Below are 12,041 nucleotides of genomic sequence, written 5' to 3' on the forward strand. Positions count from 1 at the left end.
CAGTGGCAAAATGAGCAAGGGGCCCACGTCTGGGTCTCAACATAGGGGCGAACAAAACAAACATAAGGAGATGAAGGACTGAGTGCTGAAACTTTTCAGTCACTCGCCCCCAGTCACAGATCTGGTTTGAATCCATCATCGGTCTTTAGCTCACTTTGCCACGCCAGTTGAGACCCAGCTATATGAAAATCAGTCTTGACTCTGTGCCTCATGGCTCCCCCTAGTGATTAAAGTTGAAACAGAGCTTGTGTTTAGTTACTTGAAAGCTCAAGTCCCCACAGAGATAGTATGTTTTTATAGTGATGTTCAAATCCCCACAAAGACAGTGTTTTATCCCATACAAATACAGAGTGTTATTATAGTGATGGTTAAGTCCCCACAGAGATAGTGCACAAAGATGATTGTGTTGAAGTCCTCATTAAAATTGGGCCCTATTCACAATGGTAAACTTAGACAAATAATCTATTTTTTGTACTTTTCAGTTTCAACAATGTAAACTTAGACCAAAAGTCTAACTTTACTACTTTTCAGTATTCACAAAGCCCCATACAGAGAATGCAAAGCTGGTGATGCTCAAGCCAAAACAGAGACTGTGTGTAATTAAATGAATGTTCAAGTAACCCACAGAGATGGTGTGTGACTATAGTATTACCACGGTCACCAAATAGAATGTGTGTGATTATAGACATGCCCAGGTCCCCACAGAGATAGTGTGTGATTATAGACATGCCGAGGTCCCCACAGAGATAGTGTGTGATTATAGACATGCCCAGGTCCCCACAGAGATAGTGTGTGATTATAGACATGCCCAGGTCCCCACAGAGATAGTGTGTGATTATAGACATGCCGAGGTCCCCACAGAGATAGTGTGTGATTATAGACATGCCCAGGTCCCCACAGAGATAGTGTGTGATTATAGACATGTCCAGGTCCCCACAGAGATAGTGTGTGATTATAGACATGCCCAGGTCCCCACAGATATAGTGTGTGATTATAGACATGTCCAGGTCCCCACAGAGATAGTGTGTGATTATAGACATGCCGAGGTCCCCACAGAGATAGTGTGTGATTATAGACATGCCGAGGTCCCCACAGAGATAGTGTGTGATTATAGACATGCCCAGGTCCCCACAGAGATAGTGTGTGATTATAGACATGCACAGGTCCCCACAGAGATAGTGTGTGATTACAGACCGGTCCAGGTCCCCTTAGAGATAGTGTGTGATTATAGACATGCCCAGGTCCCCACAGAGATAGTGTGTGATTACAGACCGGCCCAGGTCCCCTTAGAGATAGTGTGTGATTATAGACATGCCCAGGTCCCCACAGAGATAGTGTGTGATTATAGAGATGTCTTGGTCCCCATAGAGATGGTGTGTGACTATAGTATTACCACGGTTGCCAAAGAGAATGTGTGTGATTACAGACATGCCCAGGTCCCCACAGTGATAGCTTGTGATTATAGACATGCCCAGTTCCCCACAGAGATAGCGTGTGGTTATAGACATGCCCAGGTCCCCTCAGAGATAGCGTGTGATTAATGGAATGCACAGGGATAGCACACAGAGATAGTGCATGATTGTAGTCATGTACAAGTCCTCACAAATATATTTTGTAATTACAGTGACGTTTAAGTCCCCACAGTGATAATGTGTGATTACCATCATATTCAAGTCTCCACAGTGATGTGTGTTATGTTATGTTATGTTATAATGAGTTTTATATAGCGCTCAGCTACTCCGAGAAGTGTCCCGGCGCTAGAAACCCAAGGCGGTACAGAGCGGAAAAGAGACCTACTGAACAAAGAGCCACGATTTAAGGTCCTTCCTAGACGCTAAGAGACTGTCATTCGTCCTCAGAGACCGAGGCAGGGCATTCCACATCTGTGGTGCCAGATGTTTAAAGGAGCGGCCGCCACAGCGAGCACGCCTAATAGCTGGCACAGAGGCCAAGGCCAAGGAGGATGACCTAAGTGACCTAGATGGCTGATAGAACTCTATCCGTTTACTGATGTACTTATCACCAGTGCCATGAAGTGCCTTAAAGGCCAAAGTGAGCGCTTTAAAGGCAATATGCTTCTGATTGGAAGCCAGTGAAGAATTTTTAAAAGATCACTGGCACTAGATCTCCGATGGAGGCCGAAGATGGCACGCGCGGCCGAGTTTTGGGCAAATTGCAAACGCGTTAGGAGGAATTCCGGGAGGCCAAGGTACAGCACATTGGCGTAGTCCAGGCGAGAGCCTATCAATGCCTGCACAGTGATTCTTCTGTGGTCCAGAGATAATAGGGCCAGGAATTTCCTAAGCATTTTTAGGAGGCCAAAGCATTTGCCTACTAGGCCCAGTACCTGAGATTTAAGTGTAAGGCTATTATCAAACTGCACTCCAAGATTTTTGGCCACCGCAGAGTCGGCCGAGGGAGGACACATGGCCGCCGGCCACCCAGACTTTCACCTCAGGTCAGAGGGGCACCCGAAGAAAAGCACCTCAGATTTATCAGAGTTGCACTTGAGGCTGTTTAGCTGAAACCAGTCAAACACAGCCTCAAGGCAGCCTCGGATGCTCTCTCCGTCAAAGTCAGAGTCCCTGTTACAGGCAAAGAGGAGCTGGGTGTCGTCGGCGTACGACACGATCTGGGCTCCGTGGGACTCCGCCAGTGCCGCCAGAGGGGCCATATAGATGTTGAAAAGAGTAGGGCTCAAATTTGAGCCCTGAGGAAATCCTACCTCCAATGGTGGCACCGTGGCAGAGAACGGGGGGCCCAGACCGTTTGCTGGCGGTCAGCCAGAAAAGACTCAAACCAACTGTACACCGCCCCCCTCAGGCCGATCTCCCGGAGTCTTAAAAGGAGATGGCCATGGGGGACGGTGTCAAACGCCGCCGAGAGGTCCAGCATCACGAGCATCGCCTTGCCCCCGGAGTCCAAGATTTCCTTGATGGCCTCCGTGACTTCCAACAATGCCGTCTCTGTGCTCATGTTAGACCGGATACCCGACTGTGAGTTGTGCAAGATATTGTTAGTCTCAAAGAAGTTGGCACGGGTCAGATGGGCATGTTTCTCCACAATCTTCACGAATGCAGGCAGAAGAGAAATGGGCCTGTAGTTAACGTGGGCCGTGGGATCCAAATTAGTTTTTTTTAGGAGTGGCAGAATCAGGGCCTGTTTCCATGTCTGTGGGACCACCCCTGTGCTGAGGGAAAGATTGAGCACCGGATTGACTAGAGGGTTAATCACTTGTGCTACTTTTGCCAAAAATTTGGCAGGATAAGGGTCGAGAGGGGAACCTGATTTTAATTTCGATAGAAGATTCAAGGAGGCCTGAAAAGAAAGAGGAGGGAAATTCGTGACATCAATGCAGGTAAAGACACAGCCGAAGCTGCGACCACCCCCGAAGATACAAAAGAGGCCTGGATGGTTTTGATTTTGCTGGCAAAAAAGTCAGCTAACTCAGTAACCCAAAGTTCAGAGTGCGAGTTCTTGGAAAAAAACCAAGAAGGAGAGGTAAATTCCTTCACTATCCGAAATATTTCTTTGCAGGAGTTTGTAGCTGCCTCAATTCTTCCTGCAAAATAAGACTTTTGTTCAGAGGTGATGTCGCGGTGATATTCCTTAATAGATTCTCTGTATATCTCCTTACAAGCTAAATCGTAATGGCGGCGCCATGCTCTTTCTGCTTTTTTACACTGCTGCCGCTTCTCCGCCAGAGCCGAAGAAAACCAGGGAGCTGAAGCCCGGTGAGATTCTTTTTGGTCGTCTTGGGAGGGAGCGAGTTCGTCTAATTGCTGGACAAGCCAAGACTGCAGGTGTTCCAAATCAGTCTCTAGAATACCTGTCCGCTAGCAGGGATAAGTAAGTAGGGCCTGCGCCAGCATGTCCGGGGAGACCCGATGGAAAGCTCTAAAGTTCTGCCATTGGCAGACATGCCCACTCGAACAAGCTTTATCAGAGTGAGTGATCTGAAAGTTGTAATGTAATGTAATGTAATGTAATGTAAAGGGTTCTTGTATAGCGCGGACTACACTCCAGGGAGCATCTTGGCGCTTTAGAGAGGAGCAAACAGAAGGCCTTGTTCATGTAGTGAGATAGGTTGGTAGGTTTAGATTAAGTTTTTACATTGTGAGTCAGATAAGGTGTAAATCCAGGTTTTGAGGGCCTTTCTGAAAGCGGTTTCTGTGGTGATTTGATGGAGGGGTGGTGGGAGTATGTTCCACGCTTTGGAGCCCAAGACTGCCAAAGCTTTTCCTCCTCTAGTTTTAAGTCTGAATTTGGGGATGGTGAGGAGGTTGGCATTTTGGGATCTCAGACATAACGAGGGAGTATAGTGTTGGAACATCCTCTGAATGTAGCTAGGTCCGTTTCCATTGAAGGCCCTGAAGGTAATTAGGAGGATTTTAAAAAGCACCCGCTTGTGGATTGGCAGCCAGTGCAGAATGTCCATTGCTGCTGTGGCTGAGGTCCTCCTTTTCCATCCTAACACCAGTCTAGCCGCTGCATGTTGCACCATTTGCAGTTTGTGGCAGACTGCTCTGTTAGCGCCTGCATATACAAATAACAATACGTTAGTGGAGGGCCTGAGGGATATTTATAGCCTAGGTTGTATCCCTCTATATAGCTAAATCAACAACAAGGAAACCTAGGGGTCTCTACAGGAAAATATCTTGGAAATTCCTTTTTTACTAACCCGACGTCTAACATAGTACATCGAGATCGCGTCAAGACTAAATAGTTCTGACGAAAGACAAGAAATCTTAAGCAGGGTGCCATCAGTGATTGTAGATCAAAACTCTTGTAGGATTCCCATCAAAGACTTGTAATGATCAATGTTATCATTTGGTCGTCCTTAGGGTCGTGTGTCTCTGGATCATTGAGACATAGATTGTATCCTATGGTGGATTAGGGTTCCGACCCGCAATCACTGTTGGACCATGTGGTATTGGTCTGATGGAATCAGGTGCAGTGCAAAAAATAATAAAAGTGGTGAATTAAAATAGGATAGAGGACCAAAGGTAGGAATTTTTAGTAGAGAGGGCCTCTTCCTGTTAAAACCAAGAACAGCGCAATATCATAGCAGTTTAACCAAATATCTGCATGGGGGCCAACATGTTTCAGCCTAATGGGAAAAAGGGACCCAGGCTTTCTTCAGGGCCTCTGTTCTAAATAGTAATGCTACTGCATAGGATGCAAAAAATGTGCCGGTACCGAGTCAGCCGGAGGCAACGACGGACAGAGCGGGGTCTCACAGTTCCTGGGCCAGGTCCAGGAGAGGTGCGGTCTGATCCCCGGGCACACTGGATGTAACAAACACACCAGGTGTCACCGAGGAGATTTAACAGACAACGGAAAATATATCCTCTGCTGTTATAGATTTATATTCACGATTGTCTTATTATATTTTGCATTGGCACATTTTTTGGAGGAGTCGAATTTAATCCCTAAGTTTCGGACTGAGAGAGCAGTGATTGGGGGGACGATGGCGTCCTCCGGCCACCATAGTGTGGGGTTGAACATGTTCCCTTTTCCAAAGGGTAGGATCTCCGTTTTCCCAGAGTTGCATTTGAGATGGTTCATGTTCATCCATTGGAATGTGGCTTTAAGGCAGTCTTTAAGCTTGACTTCAGCTTCACAGGTATCGTCCTCCATTACCAAGATGAGCTGTGTATCATCCGCATATGAGATGGTATTTATGCCAAAGGATGATATGAGGGCAATCAGGGGGGCCATATAAACATTGAAGAGCGTCGGGCTCAGACAGGAGCACTGGGGCACTCCTGAGTTGAGTAGTTTTCCTTCTGACCTGAACTGGCCTAGGGTGACCACTTGTCGCCTATTTGCTAGGAAACTTTTCAGCCAACCCAGTACACTTCTGGCTATTCTTGCCGCGGCTAGACGGTCAACCAAGATGGTATGGGGCACCGTGTCGAAAGCCGAGGACAGGTCTAGGAGTACCAGAAGTGCTTTCTTTCCCTGGTCCATTGCGGCACTGAGTGTTTCGGAGGTAAAGATTAGAGCTGACTCGGTCGAGTGCTGAGCTCTAAAACCTGCTTGGTTGGGGTGCCAGATGTTATTGGCCTCCAGAAAGGCAGTTAGCTGTTTATTTACTGATTTTTCTGTTAGTTTACAGAAAGTAGGAAGTAGGGAAATGGGTCGCAGATTTGAGAGAGTAGTGGGGTCTGGTAACAGTATTTTTTGCAGGGGCTTAACTGCTACAAGTTTCCATTCTTCAGGGACTAAGCCTAAGTTGAGTGAGGAGTTTATGATATTGTTGACGATAGGATTTGCAATCTCTATCAATGTGTGGAGAACAAACGGAGGGCAGGGGTCGAACGGTGAGCCTGATTTTATCTTAAGGATTTCTGTCCGGGATTCCTCTAGGCTAACAGGTTGGAAAGAGGACATGCGGTCCATCGTTATGTTTGCACTTTTTATTAGAATCTCCTCTTCAGGTAGAGGGTGGTGGAAATCTTTAGTGAGCATTAGAATTTTATTCTCAAAAAAGTCTGCAATGGTATTGCATGGAGTTTGAGAGGGGGGAATGTCTCTCTGCATAGTTGTGGGGTTAATGAAGGTGTTGACAATATTAAAGATTTCTTTTTGTTTATTATTACTTTTTGTTATTACTTCCGTGTAATATTCCTTTTTGGCCATTTTTATCATCCCATGTTAGAGGCGGCAGGCAATTTTATACTGATTCTGATCAGATTCGGTATAATTAATCCGCCATATCCGCTCAAGAGCCCTGACCTTCCTTTGCTCTTCTTTCAGGGTTGGGGAAAACCAGGGGGCAGAAGGTCTCTGGGGCATATTATCAAGGGGGTTTATCTCCGCTTTTTTGGCTTTAAAAGCCAAGAAAGCGGAGATAAAATTATCTCCCTATTACCAAGCTGGCGCTAACACCAGTTAGTGACAGCTAATAGGAGATAGCGACCATCCTGGGCCCCGCTTTGCATGTCAGTGATATTTATCACTAATGACATGCAAAGTGGGCGTGCCAAGATGTTAGTGACTGGAAACAGTCCCTAACATCGCTATCTCCTATTACCAACTTTTGGAGATATTCGCGCTAAGCGCGAATATCTCCAAAAGCTAACACCTGCCCTGAGCAGTTCTTAGCCATGTTATCCAATGGGAGGTGGATAACATGGCTAAGAGCATTTGCTCAATAATGCATGAATATCGCTGACTTTTCAGCGATATTTATGCATTGCGGCCGTTTTTTATCGCATTTGCGATAAACCTTGCTAATAGCAAGGTTTATCTGCGATAAAAATCGCCGATGTGCGGCGATAATTTTTGTCTCTAAACAAGTTAGAGACAAAAATTATCGCTAGTTGTTGGTAATATGCCCCTCTGTTTCCTACTGACCCTCGGCTTTGGTGCAGCAAAGCCTTTTTCCTGTGCTTAGGGCAGTCATCCATTCCCTGAAGGCCTGACTGTCCTTGGTCGGGTCTCCAATCGGAGCTGGCATGGATCCTACTGCTCTGGTTAGAAATTCCGGTTGTCCCATCAAGTCTTTCCAGCAGGGTTCCCCCTGGAGCAGACACAACTTCCTACCCAGGTTATTTATAGCTGTGTTAGCTGTCACTGGGAATTCGAAAGGGATATAGCTGTGGTCTGTCCATGTTAATACTTGGGGTGTTTTTACCTTGAGTGTCTCTAGGTTGGAGTAGATGCAATCAAGAATATGACCTGCCTTGTGCGTGGTGGTGGTTGTGAGTATTTTTAGGCTTAGGACATTCATCGTGTCCGTAAAACATATCGCAGCCTGGTCTAAGGGGGAGTCTAGGTGTATATTAGTGTCTCCCAGGATTGTAAAATTGGCCGATTTAAGGGCTAGATCACTAATAGCTTCTCCAAAGCTTTTCGTGAAGTCTGTATGAGTCCCAGGTGGCCGGTATATTAGTGCACCCGAGAAGGTAAATGAGTCATGTACCTTTATTGCGAAGCGTATGCTTTCCGCGCCTTTAAGGCCTGGAATTGTAAAGGTCTGGCAGTTTAGCGTATCTTGGTAGACAATTGCAATACCTCTACCCCTCTGGTTAGGTCTGTCCTCTCTGGAAATGAGGTATCCCGGGGGGAGGGAGTTCGTGACATCGGGGTTACTGTTTGGTGTCAGCCATGTTTCTGTCATAAAAAGGCAGTTCAGCTCCCTTTCAGTTATTAGGTCAAAGATGTGTGGGGCATGCTTACCCATAGACCTAGCATTAATGAGTCCGCAACGTAGGCTTTTCATTCGCCTGTGTGACTGGGTGCTCTCATTGTCGTTTGGTCGGAAGCAGTTTCTGCATATCCTACAGCTCCATGGTCCAGCCCAGTTTGCCATATTTAGTGGCTGAGTGCAGATAGTTGGGCCAGGGTTTAACCCTACTAAGGTTTCCCTTGTATATTGTATGATTTGACCAGGGGGTGTGGCCCTGGGCCCAGTCGAGGCGCGGACGGGTGCAGACGGGCTTACCTTTGGCGCACCTTCGGGGGGGCATGTTCTTTTAAGACTTGCCGTATGACCTGAGGCCCATGCGCACCGGAAGTCACCTCACTTCCGGTGTGTGTCCAAGGTAGAATGCCGTCCTCCCTCCACTACAAGCCGGCCTAGTGTCGGTGGTGGACCGGGGAGGTGGCGAAAAGGTAGGGCAGATTGTTTTTAAAAGGTGACAGAAACGCAAATAATAATAGTGCAGTTATTCCATTAAAAACAGTTGAATTATTACATCAATTCAAACAGTTAAGCTTTACGGGGCAATTTGGCAAACCACTTTCAAATTATTAAATCAATTTGATTATATGCGTCCAAAGTTAAGTTTTTACCAGTGCAGGCAGCGCAACAGAGAGGCAGGGCCCTAAATACGCTAAATAGTGATCAGACCACAGGACTGGCACGGGAATGGAGGTATCAATCGGGACAGTTGAGAACACTTGGTCCAGTGTGTGGCCCTTGATATGTGTAGGGGCAGAAAGACACGGGATAAGTCCCAGTGAGATAGTGGTGTTACTGATCTTAATGGTGTCTACCTCGTCCTCCACATCCATATGGATATTAAAATCGCCTAAAAGCAAACAGTGCTGTGATCTTACACATAGTGCAGAAATCACAGAGTGGAGCTCCTCATGAAAAGAACCGATGGGACCAGGAGGCCTGTAGACCAAAAGTCCTAAGCAGGATTGATTAGGGGACAGGGACAGAGAAAAACCGAGTGTCTCACAACCCTGGATGTAGTCAGTGTGTATAATAGAACATGCGTGGCGCTAATCCACTACCATCGTGACCCCTCCGCCCCTGCCATTAGCTCTGTCCTTCCTGAAGATAACATAGCTGGGGGGAGCGCCGTGGCTATATCAGGGCCAGACCAGTCCCCCAGCCATGTCTCAGTCAGAAAGAGACAGGTGGGCTTAGTGTCAGACAACAAATTGTGAAGGTCTAGCGCATGCTTCCCCAGGGACCTAGTATTAAGGAGTAGACAAGTGCTCCTATTGGTCTTAGACTTGGGAGTGGAAATGGAGCCATTGCCTGGTAGCCATCTGCAGCTGGGGCAGCGCCTCTTGCCTTTGAGACGTTTGGGAAATACAATGCAGCAGTTACTCGCCTTATCTCTGAAACCTAAAAGCTCACCCGGGGTATATTTTAGCATCTTACCTACCAATAGGTAAACCCAGTCCCAGCCACGCCTGCACCCGTCCGCCTCCGGGACGCTGACGGGCGAAGGCGGGCTTTCCTTTGGCGCTCCTTCGGCGCGTCCGCTGCGCGGAGACGAGGGTGCCTAGTTTTAAGGCGTCACCGGCGAGAGGCAGCAACACTAGTCTGCCGCCCGGCGAGCCTGCCTCCCCCCAAGATGGCTGCAAAAAGTGCGAGGCCTACAAGTCCCAGAACACCCTTCAGCACCTAATCGTCTGAATGGGTGACGGACACTGAATGCAAAGCAGCGCAATACAGATAGCAGAGAAACGAAGGGTAAGTGTCAGATTAGAATGCTAGTGATGAAAAGAAGTCCTAGAGTCACAACACAGTTAAAATCACTAGTGGTCAGCAGATAAAATCGCTAGTAGTCAGCAGATAAAATCTCTAGTAGTCAGCAGGTAGCATACAACAATTTTAAAATCAGCAGCAATTCAGCACATTAACACCCGCTCGCCCACACCCGGCTTTCCGCCTCAGGTTTCGAGGGAGGGATGAGGTATGTTGAAGTAGCCATACCGATCGTAATAATACAGATCGTGTTAGTCTGGTGGCTTATTAAACTGATGAATCCACTTGAGGGATATGTGTTTGACCTCTCTATCACATGTTTGAATCCTGGTGCTACCACTCAGTCTTTATTCCTTCCAAGGTACAATAAGTACTATTTACTTGCATTAAAAAAAATATGGTATTCAGCAACAAGGTGTGAATGTGCACTTTATGTATGCACATGAGATGATATGGTGTGATACCACCACTAGAGATTTAACCCATATCTATGAATCCCACTTCAAACGCAGCATTAACTGATTTAAACTGTGTCCATCCAGGAAGGTTCACACTTCCCTAAAAATCCAAGTATCTGAGTGCTCATTTTCTTTTCTAGCCCCCATCTTATCAACTCTAGTCTCCATTAAGAAGATAAAACTGTATTTCTGATTGCAATAAACTCCCCATACTGAGTCGTTTTGACACTTTAGGATTATTACAATAAAGACATTGATTTAAGAACTGGTACATCTTTATAGTTTTTTTAATTCAAGAATGAAATGGTCCTCTCCTCACAAAGCTCTTCTTTTTCTGAAAGTATTCCTTCTACCTGCTCTTGGGGCTCTTTCTAGCTAACCAGGCTCACACTCTATAAATACCTGTATGTAGTTATAGTTAGGATTATTTTCAACAGAAAATCTCAACATTCTATTGTGAATAACTTTGGCGCCAGTTGAGGAATCTGCCTGAAAAGTTCCTCAAATTTGCCTCGCGGCGCTCTGGTCCTTCCCTGAAAGTTTGGGGGGATTTGTCAAGAAGGGGAGAGAAAAAAGGGGGGTCCCAAAACGTGTTTTCCCCATGTTAATTTCCATAGGGCGGTCGACCTCACTTTTAGCCCGAACGGCTGAATGGATTATCACCAAACTTGGCAAAATTGTAGGGACTGGTAGCCCTATGTGCCTTTGCTATGTCTCAAGATATGTGCTCCAGTGGATTTTGAGTAATTTAGGTTCCAAAAAATATATATACCTATAAGCGCGCCCCGGTATACGCACCGGGGCGCTAACCAGCGCGCTACGCGAGTTCGCGCGTGGAAAGCTGTTTGGCTCTCGGGTGTCTGTAAACACTCCAAACATGCGTACGTGCGTCGGGTCATGTGACCTGAAAATAACACTTTATTTGTGCAAAACAGTTTTGGTTTCCAAATGATGAAAGCCCTGGTCATGTGACCTGAAAATAACACTTTTCATTGGTTCAGGACAGGTTTTTTTTCCAAATGATGAGAGCCCCCACCTTTTTTCCTTATTCTGACTTTGTCCTTTGACTGAGGAAGACCTGTTTGGAGATCTATCAGAAATATTTTGTACTTTAAAATGGCTACAGTAGCAGCAGCAGCTGGAGCATCTGCACCACCACCACCATCAAGAGGACCACCACAACATCACATTGGTGGTCAAGAAGAAGAGGAGGAGGAGGAGGAGGAGGAGGATGAGGAGGAGGATGAGGAGGAGGTGGCTGCCAGAAGACAATACCCCATACAGGCCAAAGCAGCTCATTGTATGGGAGTTTTTTTCTATCCCAGAGGGCAAGAAGGAAGTCAATGCGCCCAAGGTGACTTGCCAAATCTGTGGCATTGAACTGTCAAGGGGGAACCCTAACAAAAAATATTCTTTTGGTAATACCATGATTAGGCACATGCAGCGCAAGCATCCGAACAACTATGCTGCCGCAGAGGTGAGAGAACTGGCCAGCAACCCTCCCCAATCTACACCCAGCACCTCCAAATGAAAACAACCCACTCCATCGGGACCAGAGACAAGGGAGACGATCCCTTGCATACAACCACGGTTTGGTGAATTCAGGATCACATGTATTTTTTGTG

Source organism: Lissotriton vulgaris, unplaced genomic scaffold (genome assembly GCF_964263255.1).
Source record: "Lissotriton vulgaris unplaced genomic scaffold, aLisVul1.2 SCAFFOLD_7095, whole genome shotgun sequence".
NCBI lineage: Eukaryota > Metazoa > Chordata > Amphibia > Caudata > Salamandridae > Lissotriton > Lissotriton vulgaris.